The sequence below is a fragment of the Triticum aestivum genome, chromosome 7B (genome assembly GCF_018294505.1).
Source record: "Triticum aestivum cultivar Chinese Spring chromosome 7B, IWGSC CS RefSeq v2.1, whole genome shotgun sequence".
Lineage (NCBI taxonomy): Eukaryota > Viridiplantae > Streptophyta > Magnoliopsida > Poales > Poaceae > Triticum > Triticum aestivum.
Window position 1 is genome coordinate 325206268 of NC_057813.1, and position 21217 is coordinate 325227484.

Below are 21217 nucleotides of genomic sequence, written 5' to 3' on the forward strand. Positions count from 1 at the left end.
CGATTTTGCTTACCACCCCAGAAGGAAGAAGGATTAAGTATGTATCCCGGCATGAGTTGAAGAGGATTCAAGTGAATTCCTTATCAGGAGTTGTACTAGAGGAAGTACAAGTGGTGAAGGATTTCCCTGATGTATTTCCAGAAGAGTTGCCAGGCATGCCACCCGATAGAGACATTTAGTTTTTGATTGAGCTTGGCACAGGGCCGATATCTAATAGACCGTGCAGGATGCCCGCAAAGGATTTGGAGGAAATCAAGAAGCAGATTAAGGAGTTACTGGATAAAGGCTATATACGCCCAAGTTCTTCACCTTGGGGACCGCCAGTGCTTCTAGTGGAGAAGAAGGATGGATCATTGAGGATGGTTGTTGATTATCAAGGATTGAATGAAGTGACAATCATGAACAAGTACCCACTGCCGATGATCAATGATCTGTTTGACCAGTTGCAAGGAGCGAAAGTATTTTCCAAGATTGATCTACGGTCAGGATACCACCAGCTGAAGATTCGAGAGCAGGATATACCTAAGACAGCTTTTACCACAAGGTACGAGCTATATGAGTATACCATTATGTCATTTGGTCTGACTAACGCACCTGCCTATTTCATGAATATGATGAACAAAGTGCTTATGAAGTTTTTGGATAAGTTCGTCGTGGTGTTCATTGATGATATTCTGGTCTACTCGAAGAATGAAGAGGAGCATAAGGAGCATTTGCGTTTGATACTTGGGAAGCTCAGAGAACATCAGCTATATGCCAAGTTCAGCAAGTGCGAATTTTGGTTGAAAGAAGTTGGATTTCTCGGACATGTTATATCCAAAGAAGGAATAGTAGTAGACCCCACCAAAGTTGTCACTATGAAAAATTAGGAAGCACCCACAACAGTTGGAGAGATCCGGAGTTTTCTTGGACTCGCAGGATACTACCGGAGGTTCATTGAGAATTTCTAGAAGATTGCAAAGCCCATGACGGAGTTGTTGAAGAAGGACACCAAATTCAAATGGACTGAGGAGTGTCAGGTCAATTTCCAGGAGTTGAAGAAACGTTTGGTTACATCACCAGTGTTGATTCTGCCAGATCAGCGCAAAGATTATGAAGTATATTGTGACGCTTCTCGTCGAGGACTTGGAGCAGTGCTTATGCAGGAGGGAGGAGTTGTTTCGTATGCCTCATGACAACTTAAGCCCCATGAGTTGAATTATGCCACCCATGATTTGGAGTTAGCAGCCGTAGTGCACGCGTTGAAGACATGGAGACATTTTCTCATCGGAAACCATTGTGAGGTGTACACGGATCACAAGAGTTTGAAGTACATTTTCACACAGAAGGAGTTGGATCTCAGGCAAAGGAGATGGTTGGAGCTCATTAAGGATTATGATATGAGGTTGATTATCACCCCGGAAAGGCTAACGTAGTAGCCAATGTGTTGAGCCACAAGAGCCATTTCAATACTCTCATGACCGGAGAGTTACCAAAGGAGTTAGCCGAGGATCTTCGTGAGCTATGTTTGGAGATAGTTCCAAGAGGCTATGTAGCAGCATTGGAAATTCAGTCCACTTCGATGTATAAGATCAGAGAAGCTCAAAAGACGGACAAGGAGATTGCCGAGATAAAGGAGAAGATGAGCAAGGGAAAAGCTAAGGGATTTCGTGAGGATGAGCATGATACCTTATGGTTTGAGGACCGCGTTTATGTGCCCAATGACCCGAAGATCAGGAAGTTGATTCTGCAAGAGGCCCATGATTCACCGTATTCGATTCACCCAGAAAATACGTATTTGGATTTGAAGGACTTTTCTGGTGGACCAGAATGAAGAAGGATATTGCGGAGTATGTAGCAGTTTGTGATGTATGTCAGAGAGTGAAGGCAGAGCATCAGAAGCTAGCAGGATTACTACAACCATTGCCGATACCCGAATGGAAGTGGGATAAGCTAGGCATGGATTTTATCACGGGATTGCCCAGGACTCGTTCAGGCTATGACTCAATATGGGTTGTAGTTGACCGTTTGACGAAGGTAGCTCATTTCATCCCAGTGAAGACCACTTACACCAGTGCTAAGTTGGCAAAGATATACATGACCAGGATCGTATGTCTGCATGGAGTTCCGAGGACCATTGTATCAGATAGAGGAACCCAGTTTACCTCAAAGTTCTGGAATCAGTTGCACGAAACTTTGGGTACCAGGCTAGAGTTCAGTACAGCCTTCCATCCACAGATAGATGGACAGACCGAGAGAGTTAATCAGATTCTGCAGGACATGTTGAGAGCCTGTGCACTAGATTATGGATCTAGTTGGGACGACAATTTGCCATATGCAGAGTTCTCTTACAACAACAGTTATCAATCCAGTTTGAAGATGGCCCATTTCAAAGCTTTGTACGGAAGGAGGTGCAGGATGCCATTGTTGTGGGATGAAGTTGGAGACCGTCAGTTATTTGGACCAGATTTGATTAAGGAGTCAAAAGAGAAGGTTAAGCTGATTCGTGATAGATTCAAGGTAGCCTAGTCCAGGCAAAAGAGCTATGCGGATTCTAAACGCGAGGAGACAGTTTATGAAGTCGGAGACAGAGTTTATCTTCGTGTGTCCCCACTTCGAGGAGTTAAGAATTTTGGAGTTAAGGGAAAGTTAGCACCATGTTTTGTGGGACCATACAAAGTTTTGGAGTGTATGGGAGAAGTTGCTTACAAGTTGGAATTGCCCGAAGGATTGTCAGGAGTTCATGATGTGTTCCATGTTTCCCAGTTGAAGAAGTGCCACGCACAGATGGCCGATATACCTCTGAGAGATACAGTGCCACTCGAAGCGATTCAGTTGGATGATGATTTGACCTATGAGGAGAAACCAGTCAGGATTCTCGAGTTTGCCAGCCGAGTCATACGCAGCAAGGTTATCAAGTTTTGCAAAGTTCAGTGGATCGACCATTCTGAGGATGAAGCCACCTAGGAGCGAGAGGAAGACCTACTGAAGGACCACCCTCACCTATTTTCTAGCCAACCCGAATCTCAAGGGCGAGATTCATCTTAAGGGGGGTAAGTTTGTAACATCCCAAATTTTCAATTTGGAATGTTATACATTAGATCATCATTGCATATCATATTTTATTGCATTTTGGCTTGATCCAAGAAATTCTACGCAACTCAAGGACCCACGAAGAGAGTTGGGGATTTCATTATTTTCATATTTGAGTTTTCTCAAATTTTTGAAAAGAGGATCATTTGACTTTAATTATTTTATCTTCAAATATTTCTTTTATAAAAATAAGAGGGAGGGAATAAAATGACTTTCCCAAAATAAAGAAATATTGGAGATTTAGTAATAAAATCAAATAAGATTTTATATTGGGTTTTTATGGCTATTTTATTTGAATTAGGAAAAATGTGTGATTTCAAAATTGCATTTTTAGGCCCAAATAAATGTTCATCTTCTCCGGCTTATTTTAAGAGGACGGGGAAATTTTATTTCAGGATTTTTGGAGTACATTCAGTATTTCTTTTCTTTCTTATTCTGCACGTCAGAATTACTTAAAAAAAAGTCAAACCGACTCTGGGCCGTACCCGAGTGGGTCTCCGCCTAGGGGGGCTTTATAAGCCGGGACACCCCTGCCCCAAAGCCCACACCGCCGCCACCCATGCTAAACCCTAGCCGCCGCCGCCACGCCGCCCGCCGCCGCCGCCACCGCCGCCGCTCAATCCGCCGCCCCTAGCCGCCGCCGCCGGAGCCTGCCGCCTGGAGTTTCGTTTTTTTTATAAAACCGTTCAATTTTTTTAAACCCTAGATCCGTTTTTTTAGTTTCGGTTCATCCGTTTTTCTCGGTTTAGTTTATTTAACGACCGCTCGTTCCTACGTTCGTTTTAACAAACGGTTTTCACCCTTTAGCAGCAGACAGCGAACATTCGTTCGTTAGCCTGTTCATCAGTTTTTCTTTTTCTCGGATTTTTCACGATTATTTTCGATCGCGATTTCTTATTCGATTTTCGTTTTAGTATAACTTTTCGCTCGTTTGTCGGAATCATGCAATTCAAGTGCCTGGAGTTTCGTCTCGAAACCCTCTTTCCGTTTAACCAACTCAAAAAAGTTTTTGCTACTGTAAAATTTGACTTAGGTCCAGATTAGTAAAGGAAGCTTGTTTCTTTCGCCGTTTGAGGTTCGTTGCTTCGTTTGATTTGATTCTTTTTGCAAACTGGAGTTTATAAGTTGAAATTTCTGGTTAGGTCTCTTATTTGAATTTTACCCGTGCATTAGATGAGTGCTTATTGTATGCTTGTTTGTTTGCGTTAGAGTACCCGGAGTGCGCCGAGTGCTACTACGAGTCTCTAGGTTTCACGGATCATCAGCAAGGCAAGTAACACTTTGATCATACCTCTTTACTACCTAGTTTTATTGCATTAGATCAATCCTCACATAATTGCATGATTAGGATCTGATTAATATGTGGGTTTGGGGAAGTAGATGAGGAATCACCTATTGTCCTGTTTATTATCAAACCTTTGGGAGTTACTTCTGCGTTTGCTTATATCGCTATGCTATGCTAGTAGACGTGGATTGGGTGAGTGTATCCATGATAGATGTGAGTTTATTAATTAATGGTTCAACTTAAGGTGGCGTGTGATTCTCCTATGGACCGCCACACAGGCTCAAAGGGATCATGAGTTTATTCATCCTAGAAACTTCCGTGTGCAGCCGCAATGATACAACTTGATAGAGGCGAGGGTCCCGATCTTTCGATGAGATGATAACTATCGATTTGGTGGAGACGACTTTGACGATCCGACTACAAACGTGCACGACGTTGCGCCTTAGCAATCGCTAAACCAACTCCGAGAGGTTATTGACCACGCCGGAGCACAATCAACCTGACCACGAAGGTCTATTCCTGCAAGCAATCGAAGAACAAGCAAGAATATGATAAAAGCAATCTGAATATTGCGAGTATATATGAAGTATTGATAAAGCTGGGGATCCGTAAGCGGTCTTGGTCTGGTCGTTGGACACAAACGAAGTACACGAAGTTGCAATGGCTAACTTTTAACTAAACAAATCCCAAGGAAAAGCTACTAGATGGATCTACTTATATAGGAGCAAGGGGTGACGGCCAAGGAGGTGGGAGGACGTCCCAAGGCAGCCTAAAACTAAATCTAGGTCGTACAAGGCCAATGGGCTCAAGTGGAGGTGATGTAACACCTTTGGACTTGTAGTTTGACTCGGATTCTGCTGCAGCATGAGATTGTTTCGTCCACAACTCAACGCTCCGGATGAATTTGAAGGTGATTCCAATTGGGTTGGAAAGTGCACGAAATCTAGTTTCCAACAAAAAAAGAATCACCCAATTCGGAGTCGGTATGAAAAACTTGTGTGCGTTTTGAGTCAGGTATGTCTGTGCAGTCCGAATCTGAATCCAGAACGTGAGAGACTTGGACTCTATCTTCTCTTGGGCCAAAAGTGACGTGAGAGAACTTTTTGGACAGCAAATAAACATCTCTTTCTTCCTTATCTTCATATGTGGATTGTACAAATGTCCCATACACCTGCAATTAGACAAAACACAAAAGTATGTGAAGTATTTTTGTTCTGGATAACATAAATAGATTATTGAATAGTTTGCACTAGAAATCACCTGACAAATATGCATATATGCAATATTTTTGGTCATATCCAAGGTAGTCATGTCCTCATCGAAAGATCGGGACCCTCGCCTCTATCAAGTGGTATCAGTTTTCAGGTTGCTCGATGAGAATTTCCAGTTTTCCTAGATTAGATTTATTTTCTTACCTATTGTCCAAGAAAAAGCCACAAAAAAGAGTTAGATCTATTCATCCTTGGTCCAAGCCAATCTGAGCCTTTGCAATTTTCTTTTCATTGCTTGCATAGTTGAATTATCGGTTGCATCGTCGTGTCGAGTTGCTGGTCTTAGTGTCTAGTTCGTTTAGAGTTTCGAGTTCTGTTCACATTAGTCACGCCACCGCTGCATCATTATCTCTTCCGCTGTCCACCACCCATCCATCAATTTCCACCACGTGCTACCCACCATTCATTGTCATAATAATAGTTGAGATCTAGTTTGTCTTGGAAAGAGGGAGAAAAGGAATATAAAGAAAAAAAAAGAAAAAAAAGGAAAGAAAAAAAAAGAAAAAGAGGGAGAAGAAAAAGAAAAAAAAGCGTGAGAAAAAAAAGAGAGAAGAAAAAAAATTGGATCTATCTAGAATCAATCTCGTACCTGAATTCGGATTGGAATCTGTTTTGCGCACTGTTCAGTAAAACAGGTGTATCTTCCTCATACGAAGTCCGTTTTGGCTCCGTGAGTACTCAAATTGAAGATAGCGACGAGCCGCATCTAAATAGTTGCAGAAGCTAGTTCAATATTTGACACCTCAAAATCGGCTTCTAAATAGTTGCAGGTGTATGGGACATTTGTACAATCCACATATGAAGATAAGGAAGAAAGAGATGTTTATTTGCTGTCCAAAAAGTTCTCTCACGTCACTTTTGGCCCAAGAGAAGATAGAGTCCAAGTTTCTCACGTTCTGGATTCAGATTCGGACTGCACAGACATACCTGACTCAAAACGCACACAAGTTTTTCATACCGACTCCGAATTGGGTGATTCTTTTTTTGTTGGAAACTAGATTTCGTGCACTTTCCAACCCAATTGGAATCACCTTCAAATTCGTCCGGAGCGTTGAGTTGTGGACGAAACAATCTGATGCTGCAGCAGAATCCGAGTCAAACTACAAGTCCAAAGGTGTTACATCACCTCCACTTGAGCCCATTGGCCTTGTACGACCTAGATTTAGTTTTAGGCTGCCTTGGGACGTCCTCCCACCTCCTTGGCCGTCACCCCTTGCTCCTATATAAGTAGATCCATCTAGTAGCTTTTCCTTGGGATTTGTTTAGTTAAAAGTTAGCCATTGCAACTTCGTGTACTTCATTTGTGTCCAACGACCAGACCAAGACCGCTTACGGATCCCCACCTTTATCAATACTTCATATATACTCGCAATATTCAGATTGCTTTTATCATATTCTTGCTTGTTTTTCGATTGCTTGCAGGAATAGACCTTCGTGGTCAGGTTGATTGTGCTCCGGCGTGGTCAATAACCTCTCGGAGTTGGTTTAGCGATTGCTAAGGCGCAACGTCGTGCACGTTTGTAGTCGGATCGTCAAAGTCGTCTCCACCAAATCGATAGTTATCATCTCATCGAAAGATCGGGACCCTCGCCTCTATCACGCAAACTACTATGGGCTCTGGCATAGTTGATTAACTCGTGTGAACTCTTACAGTGGTAGACTAGCAGATGTAGGGGAAAGTAGGTGTAACTGTCTACCCATCGTAAGGTGCTAACACATCTGAAAGACTATGTCTCGGTCATCCATTTCTCCAACACCATGTAGTGCGAGAAATCCAACGGAGGAGATCGAGTCTTGCGGGGAAAAGTGCGCAAACCTCTGCAGAGTGTATAAACTAATCATGGTTAGATGTGTCCCCGGTTATGGACATTTTGAGTATCTAGTACTTGGATTATCATGTGTATCTCATCATGTTACTTAATTTAATTTGTTGGGTTTAATGATGATGTTTAATTGGGATTGAGTTGGGTGAACCTTCTCAATGTTTAACAACCACCATGATAGTTAAATAAAATTTATTCCTTTGTTGTAGGGAAAAATTGGCTTTATGCAAAACTGTAACCATAGAGCTTTCCACCAGCCATATATGTATGTAGTGATAGCATTACTCTGTTCATTACTCTCTATGTGTTACATTGCCAGCATATTCCATGTGCTGACCTGTTTTCGGGCTGCAACGTTCATGTTGCATACTTTTCAGACGACGAGTAAGGTGCCTTAGGTTGTGATCTTTCACTCAGTGATGTCGTTGGAGTTGATGGACTCACTTTATCTTCCAAGCCTTCCGCTGTTATCACATTTAGATGGCCTTAAGCCATATTTATTGTAATAAGTTCTCTTTTGAGACATTCGATGTAATAAGTGTGTGATTTGCTACTCTGTTATAAATCCTTCAAGTAGTGTGCATGTCAGTGTTACCGATCTAGGGATGACACTGATGCACAAAGATCATACTGTTTGAGGTCGGGTTGCTACAGGTGGGCCTCCCTGTCATTCTTCGTCGCCTGCTGCCAACACCGCCAGCGGCCCGGCGGGGAACGAGAAGGAGGCGTCGTCGCTGCATCTCTTGGTGAGGCGGGAAGGCCGCAATGCCACTCCGTTGCTGACTCTAGCTGGTTCGTCGTCGCACGCCCGTCGCGCTCCCACGGACGCGCATGCCGCGTTGCTCCTGGCACGCGAGCTCCTACACTATCGCCCCGTCGACAACCTCTACGATGAGTGGCTCACTCGCATCACCGAGCTCGTCAGCGCCGCAGGGGGCTCCCCTGCGCCGTACGTCTCGCTGCCTCGCCCTCCATCCTGCGTGGGTGATGCAGCTCAGGAGGTTCCTCCGCCACCTCCTCCCCAAGAAGGCGCCCTGACTCCAATGCGCGTGGCCCCTGGACGAGACCCACCGCGTCCAGCGCCCGCGCGACAAGAGAGGAGCTGCCGAGAAATCCCTCGTCCCCAAGAAGGTGCTCGCGTGCTCCCTCCTGCAGCACTTCATGATCGTGTCCCTGCGCCAGCACGTCAAGACCCCGCGCTGCCCCTGGTGGTGGTGTGCAGGAATCCTTAGGAGCAAGCCCCGCGTCTGCAAAGGGCTATGGTGGCCACCGGAAGCTGCGGCGCCTTCACCATCGAGCTACGCAGTGTCGCCTGGCCCGACAAGTTCAAGCCGGATCTGCCTCCTCGCTACGACGGCACTACCGACTCCGCGGAGTTCCTGCAGCTCTACGAGCTGGGCATTGAAGCAGCCAACAGAGACGAAAAGGTCATGGTGAATTGGTTTCCCATGGCGCTCAAAGATGGTGCCCGCACCTGGCTCCTGAACCTGCCTCCCAACACGATCTCCTCTTGGGACGAGATGCGCACCCGCTTCATCGCCAACTTCCAGGGCACTCGTGACCGTCCTCCGGTCATGGGTGACTTGCACCGCATCAAGCAGCAACCAGGACAGACCCTGCAGAAGTACATCCAGTGCTTCAACAGTGCCTGCCTCAAGATTCCAAAGGTGACCGAGGAGGCCATCATCTCAGCATTCTCTGATGGCGTTCGTGACGTCAAGATGAAGGAGGATCTAGCTATCCACGAGGATCTATGCACATCTCTGGAGCTGTTCAACCTGGCGACCAAGCGCGCAAGGGCTGAGGAGGGGCGCCTCTCCCTTCTTGAGCTCCCAACTGCAGAACCAGAAGAGAAGAAAGCCAAGGCCAAGGATGTGAAGCACAAAGGAGCAGCCATGCTCACAGTAGAGCCAGACACGAAGCACGGCAGGGACCAGCCGGAGTCGTCCAAGGGCAGCCGGTACTGCGTGTACCACGGCCTCCACACCCATAACACAAACGTGTTGGGGAATGTAGCAGAAATTCAAAATTTTCCTACGAGTCACCAAGATCTATCTATGGATAAACTAGCAACGAGAGAGAGGGGAGTGCATCTACATACCCTTGTAGATCGCTAAGCGGAAGCGTTCAAGAGAACGGGGTTGAAGGAGTCGTACTCATCGTGATCCAAATCACCGGAGATCCTAGTGCCAAACGGACGGCACCTCCGCGTTCAAGTCAACCTAAGTGTTTCGCACGTGAACGTTAGAATCTATCACACCCGATCATCACGTGGTGCTTCGAAACAACAAACTTTCGCAATAGTGCACAGTTAGGGGGAACACTTTCATGAAATTTTAATGAGGGATCATCTTATTTACTACCGTAGTTCGAAGCAAATAAGATGCATAAACATGATAAACATCACATGCAATCAAAAAGTGACATGATATGGCCAATATCATTTTGCTCCTTTTGATCTCCATCTTCGGGGCTCCATGATCATCATCGTCACCGGCATGACACCATGATCTCCATCATCGTGTCTCCATGAAGTTGTCTTGCCAACTATTACTTCTACTACTATGGCTACTGGTTAGCAATAAAGTAAAGTAATTACATGGCGTTGTACAATGACACGCAGGTCATACAATAAATTAAGACAACTCCTATGGCTCCTGCCGGTTGTCATACTCATCGACCTGCAAGTCGTGATTCCTATTACAAGAACATGATCAATCTCATACATCACATATCATTCATCACATTCTTTTTGGCCATATCACATCACATAGCATACCCTGCAAAAACAAGTTAGACGTCCTCTAATTGTTGTTTGCATGTTTTACGTGGCTGCTATGGGTTTCTAGCAAGAACGTTTCTTACCTACGCAAAAACCATAACGTGATATGTCAATTGCTATTTACCCTTCATAAGGACCCTTTTCATCGAATCCGATCCGACTAAAGTGGGAGAAGCTGGCACCCGCTATCCACCTTATGCAACAAGTGCATGTCAGTCGGTGGAACCTGTCTCACGTAAGTGTACATGTAAGGTCGGTCCGGGCCTCTTCATCCCACAATGCCGCCGAATCAAGATTGGACTAGTAACGGTAAGCATATTGAACAAAATCAACGCCCACAACTACTTTGTGTTCTACCCGTGCAAAGAATCTACGCATAGACCTAGCTCATGATGCCATTGTTGGGGAATGTAGCAGAAATTCAAAATTTTCCTACGAGTCACCAAGATCTCTCTATGGAGAAACTAGCAACGAGAGAGAGGGGAGTGCATCTACATACCCTTGTAGATCGCTAAGCGGAAGCGTTCAAGAGAACGGGGTTGAAGGAGTCGTACTCATCGTGATCCAAATCACCGGAGATCCTAGTGCCGAATGGACGGCACCTCCGCGTTCAACACACGTACAGCCTGGGGACGTCTCCACCTTATTGATCCAGCAAGGGGAGAGGAGAAGTTGAGGGAGAGCTCCGGCAGCACGACGGCGTGGTGGTGGAGCTTGCAGTTCTCTGGCAGGGCTTCGCCAAGCACTACTACGGAGGAGGAGGTGTTGGGGAGGGAGAGGGTTGCGCCAGGGGCAAGGGTGAAGCTCCCATGCGCCTCCCCACTATATATAGGGGAGGAGAGGGCTGGTTTCTTGCCCTCCAAGTCCATTGGGGCGTTGGCAAAGGTGGGAGGAAAGAAATCCCATCATTTCCTTCCCCACCGATTGTCATCCCCCCTTTTTAGGGATCTTGATCTTATCCCTTTGGGATATGATCTTATTCCTTCTAAGGGGGGATCTTGGTGCGCCTTGACCCGGGGTGTGGGGCCTTTTCCCCCACTACACACGTCCATGTGGGTCCCCCCATGCAGGTGGGCCCCACTCCGGAACCTTCTAGAACCTTCCCGGTACAAACCGAAAAATCCCGAACATTTTCCAGTGGACAAAATAGGACTTCCCATATATAAATATTTACCTCCGGACCATTCCGAAACTCCTCGTGATGTCCGGGATCTCATCCGGGACTCCGAACAACATTCGGTAACTGCACACCAATTCCCATACCAACTCTAGCATCATCGAACCTTACGTGTGTAGACCCTACGGGTTCGGGAATCATGCAGACATGACCGAGACAGCTCTCTGGTTAATAACCAACAGCGGGATCTGGATACCCATGTTGGCTCCCACATGTTCCACGATGATCTCATCGGATGAACCACGATGTCAAGGACTTAATCAATCCTGTATACAATTCCCTTTGTCTAGCGGTATTGTACTTGCCCGAGATTCGATCGTCGGTGTGCCGATACCTTGTTCAATCTCGTTATCGGCAAGTCTCTTTACTCGTTCCGTAACACATCATCCCGTGATCAACCCCTTGGTCACATTGTGCACATTATGATGATGTCCTATCGAGTGGGCCTAGAGATACCTCTCCGTCAACCGGAGTGACAAATCCCAGTCTCGATTCGTGCCAACCCAACAGACACTTTCGGAGATACCCGTAGTGCACCTTTATAGCCACCCAGTTACGTTGTGACGTTTGGTACACCCAAAGCATTCCTACAGTATGCGGGAGTTGCACAATCTCATGGTCTAAGGAAATGATACTTGACATTAGAAAAGCTTTAGCATACGAACTACACGATCTTTGTGCTAGGCTTAGGATTGGATCTTGTCCATCACATCATTCTCCTAATGATGTGATCCCATTATCAACGACATCCAATGTCCATGGTCAGGAAACTGTAACCATCTATTGATCAACGAGCTAGTCAACTAGAGGATTACTAGGGACTTGGTGTTGTCTATGTACCCACACATGTATCTGAGTTTCCTATCAATACAATTATAGCATGAATAGTAGACAATTATCATGAACAAGGAAATACAATAATAACCATTTTATTATTGCCTCTAGGGCATATTTCCAACAGTCTCCCACTTGCACTAGAGTTAATAATCTAGTTCACATCATTATGTGATTGTAATGAATCGACACCCATGGGGTTTGATCATATCTCGCTTGTGAGAGAGGTTATTAGTCAACGGATCTGAACCTTTTAGATCCGTGTGTGCTTTGCAAATCTCTATGTCATCTCCTAGATGTAGCTACCATGCTCTATTTGGAGCTATTCCAAATAACTATTCTACTATACGAATCCGGTTAACTACTTAGAATAATCCGGATTAGTGTCAAAGTTTGCATCAGCGTAACCCTTTACGACGAATTCTTTTACCACCTCCATAATCGAGAAAATTCCTCAGTCCACTAGTTACTAAGGATAATTTTGACCGCTGTCCTGTGATCCATTCCTGGATCACTCTTGTAGCCCTTGACTGACTCATGGCAAGGCACACTTCCGGTGCGGTACACAGCATAACATACTATAGAGCCTACGTCTGAAGCATAGGGGACGACCTTTTTCCTTTTTCTCTCTTCTGTCGTGGTCATATCTTGAGTCTTACTCAATACTCATACCATATAACACAGCCAAGAACTCCTTCTTTGCTGATCTATTTTGAACTCCTTCAAAATTTTGTCACGGTATGTATTCATTTGAAAGTACAATTAAGCGTTTTGATCTATCCTTATAGATCTTGATGCTCAATGTTCAAGTAGCTTAATCCAGGTTTTCCATTGAAAAACACTTTTCAAATAACCCTATATGCTTTCCAGAAATTCTACATCATTTCCGATCAACAATATGTCAACAACATATACTCATCAGAAATGCTATAGTGCTCCCACTCACTTCTTTGGAAATACAAGTTTCCCATAAACTTTGTATAAACCCAAAATCTTTGATCATCTCATCAAAGTGTATATTCCAACTCTGAGATGCTTACTCGAGTCCTTATAAGGATTGCTAGAGTTTTGCATACTTGTTAGCATCTTTTAGGATTGAAAAAACTTTCTGGTTGTATCACATACAACCTTTCCTCAAAAAATCGTCGAGGAAACAATGTTTCGACATCCTATCTGGAAGATTTCATAAATAGTGCAGTAACTACTAATATAATTCCAACAGACTCTTAGCATCGCTACGAGTGAGAAAGTCTCATCGTAGTCAACTCCTTGAACTTGTCAGAAAACATCTTAGCGACAAGTCGAGCTTTGTTAATGGTTACAATTACCATCATTGTCCGTCTTTCTTTTAAAATCCATCTATACCCAACAGCCTTACGACCATCAAGTAGTTCTTCCAAAGTCCGTACTTTGTTTTCATACATGGACCCTCTCTCGGATTTTATGGCCTCGAGCCATTCGTCGGAATCCGGGCCTACCATCGCTTCTCCATAGCTCGTAGGTTCATTGTTGTCTAGCAACATGACCTTCAAGACACGATTACTATACCACTCTGAAGTAGTATGCATCCTTGTCACCCTACGAGGTTTGGTAGTGACTTGATCCGAAGTTTCATGATCACTATCATCAGCTTCCACTTCAATTGGTGTAGGTGCCACATGAACAACTTCTTGTGCCCTTCTACACACTGGTTGAAGTGATGGTTCAATAACCTCATCAAGTCTCCACTATCCTCCCACTCAATTCTTTCGAGAGAAACTATTCCTCGAGAAAGGACCCGTTTCTAGAAACAATCGCTTTTGCTTCCGGGTCTAAATTGGGAGGTATACCCAACTGTTTTGGGTGTCCTATGAAGATGTATTTATCCGCTTTGGGTTCGAGCTTATCAGGATGAAACTTTTTCACATAAGCGTCGTAGCCCCAAACTTTCAAGAAACGACAGCTTAGGTTTCTCTAAACCATAGTTCATACGGTGTCATCTCAACAGAATTACGTGGTGCCCTATTTAAAGTGAATGCGGTTGTCTCTAATGCCTAACCCATGAACGATAGTGGTAATTCGATAACAGACATCATGGTACACACTATATCCAATAGGGTGCAAATATGATGTTCGTACACACCATCACATTATGGTGTTCCAGGCGGTATTAATTGTGAAACAATTTCCACAATGTCTTAATTGCGTGCCAAAGCTCATAACTCAGATACTCATCTCTATGATCATATCATGGACATTTTATCCTCTTGTCACGATGATCTTCAACTTCACTCTGAAATTACTTGAACCATTCAATAATTCAGACTTGTGTTTCATCAAGTAAATATACTCAGTATCTACTTAAATCATCCGTGAAGTAAGAACATAACGATATTCACTGCATGCCTCAGCACTCATTGGACTGCACACATCAAAATGTGTTACTTCCAACAAGTTGCTATCTTGTTCCATTTTACTGAAAACAAGGCTTTTCAGTCATCTTGCCCATGTGGTATGATTTGCATTTCTCAAGCGATTCAAAATCAAGTGAGTCCAAACGATCAATCTGCATGGAGTTTCTTCATGCGTATACACCAATAGACATGGCTCGCATGTCTCAAACTTTTCAAAAACGAGTGAGTCCAAAGATCCATCAATATGGAGCTTCTTCATGCGTTTTATACCAATATGACTTACATGGCAGTGCCACAAGTAAGTGGTACTATCATTACTATCTTATATCTTTTGGCATGAAAATGTGTATCACTACGATCGAGATTCAATGAACCATTCTTTTAGGTGCAAGACCATTGAAGGTATTATTCAAATAAATAGAGTAACCATTATTCTCCTTACATGAATAACCGTATTGCGATAGACATAATCCAATCATGTCTATGCTCAACGCAAACACCAAATAACAATTATCTAGGTTTAACACCAATCTCGATGGTAGACGGAGCAGGCGATGCTTGATCACATCAACCTTGGAAACACTTCCAACACACATCGTCATCTCACCTTTAGCTAGTCTCCGTTTATTCCGTAGCTCTTTTATTTCGAGTTACTAACACTTAGCAACCGAACCGGTATCTAATACCCTGGTGCTACTAGGAGTACTAGTAAAGTACACATTAACATAATGTATATCCAATATACTTCTATCGACCTCGCCAGCCTTCTCATCTACCAAGTATGTACGGTAATTCTGCTCTAGTGGATGTTCCCCTTATTACAGAAGCACTTAGTGTCGGGTTTGGGTTCAACCTTGGGTTTCTTCACTAGAGCAGCAACTGATTTGCCATTTCATGAAGTACCCCTTCTTGCCCTTGCCCTTCTTAAAACTAGTGGTTTCACTAACCATCAACAATTGATGCTCCTTCTTGATTTCTACATTCGCAGTGACGAACATTGCGAATAGATCAAGGATCATTATATCTATCCCTGTTATGTTATAGTTCATCACGAAGCTCTAGTAGCTTGGTGGCAATGTCTTTGGAGAAACATCACTATCTCATCTGGAAGATCAACTCCCACTCGATTCAAGTGATTGTTGTACTCAGACAATCTAAGCACAAGCTCAAGATTGAGCTTTTCTCCCTTATTATGCAGGCTAAGTGATGAGGACATCAATACAATTGTTACACCCACAGCCCCTGCTGCTATACATACTGGACCAATTACTAGAGCTCGTGCACGCCAACTAAATTACCAGGTACTTTCGTTTCTTGGTAATGATTCTAATGTTCATGAGAATATGATGCTGCCTAAATTGGATACCTTTGTTTTGCTTACAAATGAAGGGCCTAGCTTGGAGAAGGATGAACATTGGAGCAAGAACAAGCATGGAGATGATGGCATGCGCAAGGGGAACAAGAACGGAGTTACAAGTGATGATTTCAGGACTTTGAAGCCACCATAATGGGTGCATGAAGCCTTGGACGAAATATACAAGATGCCACTTCATAAATTTCGTCCCGAGGCTATTTTAGGTGCTGCGTCACCTTATTATTGGGCCAGGCCCATGTAATTTCGAAATACATAAGTATAGGCTATTTTTAGAGGCCGTATGTGTGGGGAAACAAGAGATAGGGTTGATTTCGGACCCCTCCACCAAGGGCCACGAAATTCCCCCCTCTTCCTCCATATATACAGCCCTTAGGGCATCGTTTAGACTTTGGGTTTTGTTTAGATTAAAAGTTCGCCATAGCTGCAACTTCGCGTACTTCGTTTGTGTTCAACGACCAGACAAAGGCGTCACAGAACCCCACCTTGATCAATAAAGCTTTCATCTTATATTCGCAATATCCAGATTGCAATCTCAGTTTCTTGCTTGTTCTTCATTTGCTCGCAGGAAACAGACCCTCGTGGTCAGGTTGATCGTGCTCCGGCGTGGTCAATAACCTCTCGGAGTTGGTTTAGCGATTGCTAAGGCGCGACGTCCTCGCACGTTCGTAGTCGGATCGTCAAAGTCGACTTCCACCAAAGCGAAATCCATCATCTCATCGAAAGACGGGACACCTTTGCCTCTATCATATTGCGAATATAAGATGAAAGCTTTATTGATCAAGGTGGGGTTCTATGACGCCTTTGTCTGGTCGTTGAACACAAACGAAGTACGCGAAGTTGCAGCTATGGCGAACTTTTAATCTAAACAAAACCCGAAGTCTAAACGATGCCCTAAGGGCTGTATATATGGAGGAAGAGGGGGGGAATTTCGTGGCCCTTGGTGGAGGGGTCCGAAATCAACCCTATCTCTTGTTTCCCCACACATACGTACTCTAAAAATAGCCTATACTTATGTATTTCGAAATTACATGGGCCTGGCCCAATAATAAGGTGACGCAGCACCTAAAATAGCCTCGGGACGAAATTTATGAAGTGGCATCTTGTATATTTCGTCCAAGGCTTCATGCACCCATTATGGTGGCTTCAAAGTCCTGAAATCATCACTTGTAACTCCGTTCTTGTTCCCCTTGCGCATGCCATCATCTCTATGCTTGTTCTTGCTCCAATGTTCATCCTTCTCCAAGCTAGGCCCTTCATTTGTAAGCAAAACAAATGTATCCAATTTAGGCAGCATCATATTCTCATGAACATTAGAATCATTACCAAGAAACGAAAGTACCTGGTAATTTAGTTGGCGTGCACGAGCTCTAGTAATTGGTCCAGTATGTATAGCAGCAGGGGCTGTGGGTGTAACAATTGTATTGATGTCCTCATCATCCTCCCCTTCTTGAAATGAAGTCGTCCTCGACGGAAGTTCATCTTCCTCACCCAACTAAGGCTTCAAATCTGCAATGTTAAAAGTGGGACTAACCCCAAAATCTGCAGGCAGCTCAAGTTTATATGCATTATCATTTATTTTCTCTAACACCTTAAAGGGACCATCAGCACGTGGCATTAACTTTGATTTGCGCAAATCAGGAAATCTATCCTTACGCAAATGTAACCAAACAAGATCTCCAGGTGCAAACACAACATGTTTTCTACCCTTATCTCCAGCAAGTTTATATTTAGCATTCATACGCTCAATGTTTTTGATGAGGACATCAATACAATTGTTACACCCACAGCCCCTGCTGCTATACATACTGGACCAATTACTAGAGCTCGTGCACGCCAACTAAATTACCAGGTACTTTCGTTTCTTGGTAATGATTCTAATGTTCATGAGAATATGATGCTGCCTAAATTGGATACATTTGTTTTGCTTACAAATGAAGGGCCTAGCTTGGAGAAGGATGAACATTGGAGCAAGAACAAGCATGGAGATGATGGCATGCGCAAGGGGAACAATAACGGAGTTACAAGTGATGATTTCAGGACTTTGAAGCCACCATAATGGGTGCATGAAGCCTTGGACGAAATATACAAGATGCCACTTCATAAATTTCGTCCTGAGGCTATTTTAGGTGCTGCATCACCTTATTATTGGGCCAGGCCCATGTAATTTCGAAATACATAAGTATAGGCTATTTTTAGAGTCCGTATGTGTGGGGAAACAAGAGATAGGGTTGATTTCGGACCCCTCCACCAAGGGCCACGAAATTCCCCCCTCTTCCTCCATATATACAGCCCTTAGGGCATCGTTTAGACTTTGGGTTTTGTTTAGATTAAAAGTTCGCCATAGCTGCAACTTCGCGTACTTCGTTTGTGTTCAATGACCAGACAAAGGCGTCACAGAACCCCACCTTGATCAATAAAGCTTTCATCTTATATTTGCAATATCCAGATTGCAATCTCAGTTTCTTGCTTGTTCTTCGTTTGCTCGCAGGAAACAGACCCTCGTGGTCAGGTTGATCGTGCTCCGGCGTGGTCAATAACCTCTCGGAGTTGGTTTAGCGATTGCTAAGGCGCGACGTCCTCGCACGTTCGTAGTCGGATCGTCAAAGTCGACTTCCACCAAAGCGATATCCATCATCTCATCGAAAGACGGGACACCTTTGCCTCTATCAAGTGGTATCAGAGGACGACTTCATTTCAAGAAGGGGAGGATGATGAGGACATCAATACAATTGTTACACCCACAGCCCCTGCTGCTATACATACTGGACCAATTACTAGAGCTCGTGCACGCCAACTAAATTACCAGGTACTTTCGTTTCTTGGTAATGATTCTAATGTTCATGAGAATATGATGCTGCCTAAATTGGATACCTTTGTTTTGCTTACAAATGAAGGGCCTAGCTTGGAGAAGGATGAACATTGGAGCAAGACCAAGCATGGAGATGATGGCATGCGCAAGGGGAACAAGAACGGAGTTACAAGTGATGATTTCAGGACTTTGAAGCCACCATAATGGGTGCATGAAGCCTTGGACGAAATATACAAGATGCCACTTCATAAATTTCGTCCCGAGGCTATTTTAGGTGCTGCGTCACCTTATTATTGGGCCAGGCCCATGTAATTTCGAAATACATAAGTATAGGCTATTTTTAGAGTCCGTATGTGTGGGGAAACAAGAGATAGGGTTGATTTCGGACTCCTCCACCAAGGGCCACGAAATTCCCCCCCTCTTCCTCCATATATACAGCCCTTAGGGCATCGTTTAGACTTTGGGATTTGTTTAGTTAAAAGTTAGCCATTGCAACTTCGTGTACTTCGTTTGTGTCCAACGACCAGACCAAGACCGCTTCCGGATCCCCACCATTATCAATACTTCATATATATTTGCAATATTCAGATTGCTTTATCATATTCTTGCTCGTTCTTCGATTGCTTGCAGGAATAGACCTTCGTGGTCAGGCTGACCGTGCTTCCAGCATCGTCAGTAACCTCAGGAGATCGGTTTAGCGATTGCTAAGGTGCAACGTCGTGCACATTTGTAGTCGGATCGTGAAAGTCGTCTCCATCAAATCGATAGTTATCATCTCATCGAAAGATCGGGACCCTCGTCTCTATCAAGTAGTACTTGACGCATAATCTCCTTCGTCTCCTCTGGATTGGTACGGTATGGTGCACGGTTTGGCAGTGAAGCACCGGGAATTAAGTCAATTTGATGCTCAATCCCTCGAATAGGCGGTAATCCCGGTGGCACGTCTTGTGGAAAGACGTCAGCGAACTCCTGCAAAATGTTAGTGACAGCAGGAGGCAAAGAGGAAGGCACGTCCTCGAATGAAAATAATGCCTCTTTGCACACAAAAGCATAGCAAACAGATTTGCTGAAATCTAGCTCATCAATATCAGATTTGGTGGCAAATAAACATGCACTTTTCAATTTAATTTCAGAAGCAACACTAGATGGTTTATTATTAGGCTTCATTTGTTGCTCAAATTCTTTTGCCACAATCTGATTTTCACTCTTATTCGTCTCCTTTTTTGCTTTATTAGCTCTATTAATATCATCTTTCAAAATGGAATCAGGAGTCATAGGAAGCAAAGTAATATTTTTATCCTTATGAACAAGAGTATAGTGATTGTTTCTACCATGGTGTACAGAATTTTTATCAAATTGCCATGGTCTACCAAGTAATAAGGAACATGCTTGCATAGGTACCACATCACAATCAACATAATCAGCATATGTAGAGATACTAAAATGCACACGAACAGTACGTGTTACCTTAACCTTGCCGCTGTTGTTGAACCATTGGATGTAGTAAGGATGTGGATGTGGTCTTGTGGTGAGAGAAAGCTTCTTGATAGAGGCAAAGGTGTCCCGTCTTTCGATGAGATAGTGGATTTCGCTTTGGTGGAAGTCGACTTTGACGATCCGACTACGAACGTGCGAGGACGTCGCGCCTTAGCAATCGCTAAACCAACTCCGAGAGGTTATTGACCACGCCGGAGCACGATCAACCTGACCACGAGGGTCTGTTTCCTGCGAGCAAACGAAGAACAAGCAAGAAACTGAGATTGCAATCTGGATATTGCGAATATAAGATGAAAGCTTTATTGATCAAGGTGGGGTTCTGTGACGCCTTTGTCTGGTCGTTGAACACAAACGAAGTACGCGAAGTCGCAGCTATGGCGAACTTTTAATCTAAACAAAACCCAAAGTCTAAACGATGCCCTAAGGGCTGTATATATGGAGGAAGAGGGGGGAATTTCGTGGCCCTTGGTGGAGGGGTCCGAAATCAACCCGATCTCTTGTTTCCCCACACATACGGACTCTAAAAATAGCCTATACTTATGTATTTCGAAATTACATGGGCCTGGCCCAATAATAAGGTGACGCAGCACCTAAAATAGCCTCGGGACGAAATTTATGAAGTGGCATCTTGTATATTTCGTCCAAGGCTTCATGCACCCATTATGGTGGCTTCAAAGTCCTGAAATCATCACTTGTAACTCCGTTCTTGTTCCCCTTGCGCATGCCATCATCTCCATGCTTGTTCTTGCTCCAATGTTCATCCTTCTCCAAGCTAGGCCCTTCATTTGTAAGCAAAACAAATGTATCCAATTTAGGCAGCATCATATTCTCATGAATATTAGAATCATTACCAAGAAACGAAAGTACCTGGTAATTTAGTTGGCGTGCACGAGCTCTAG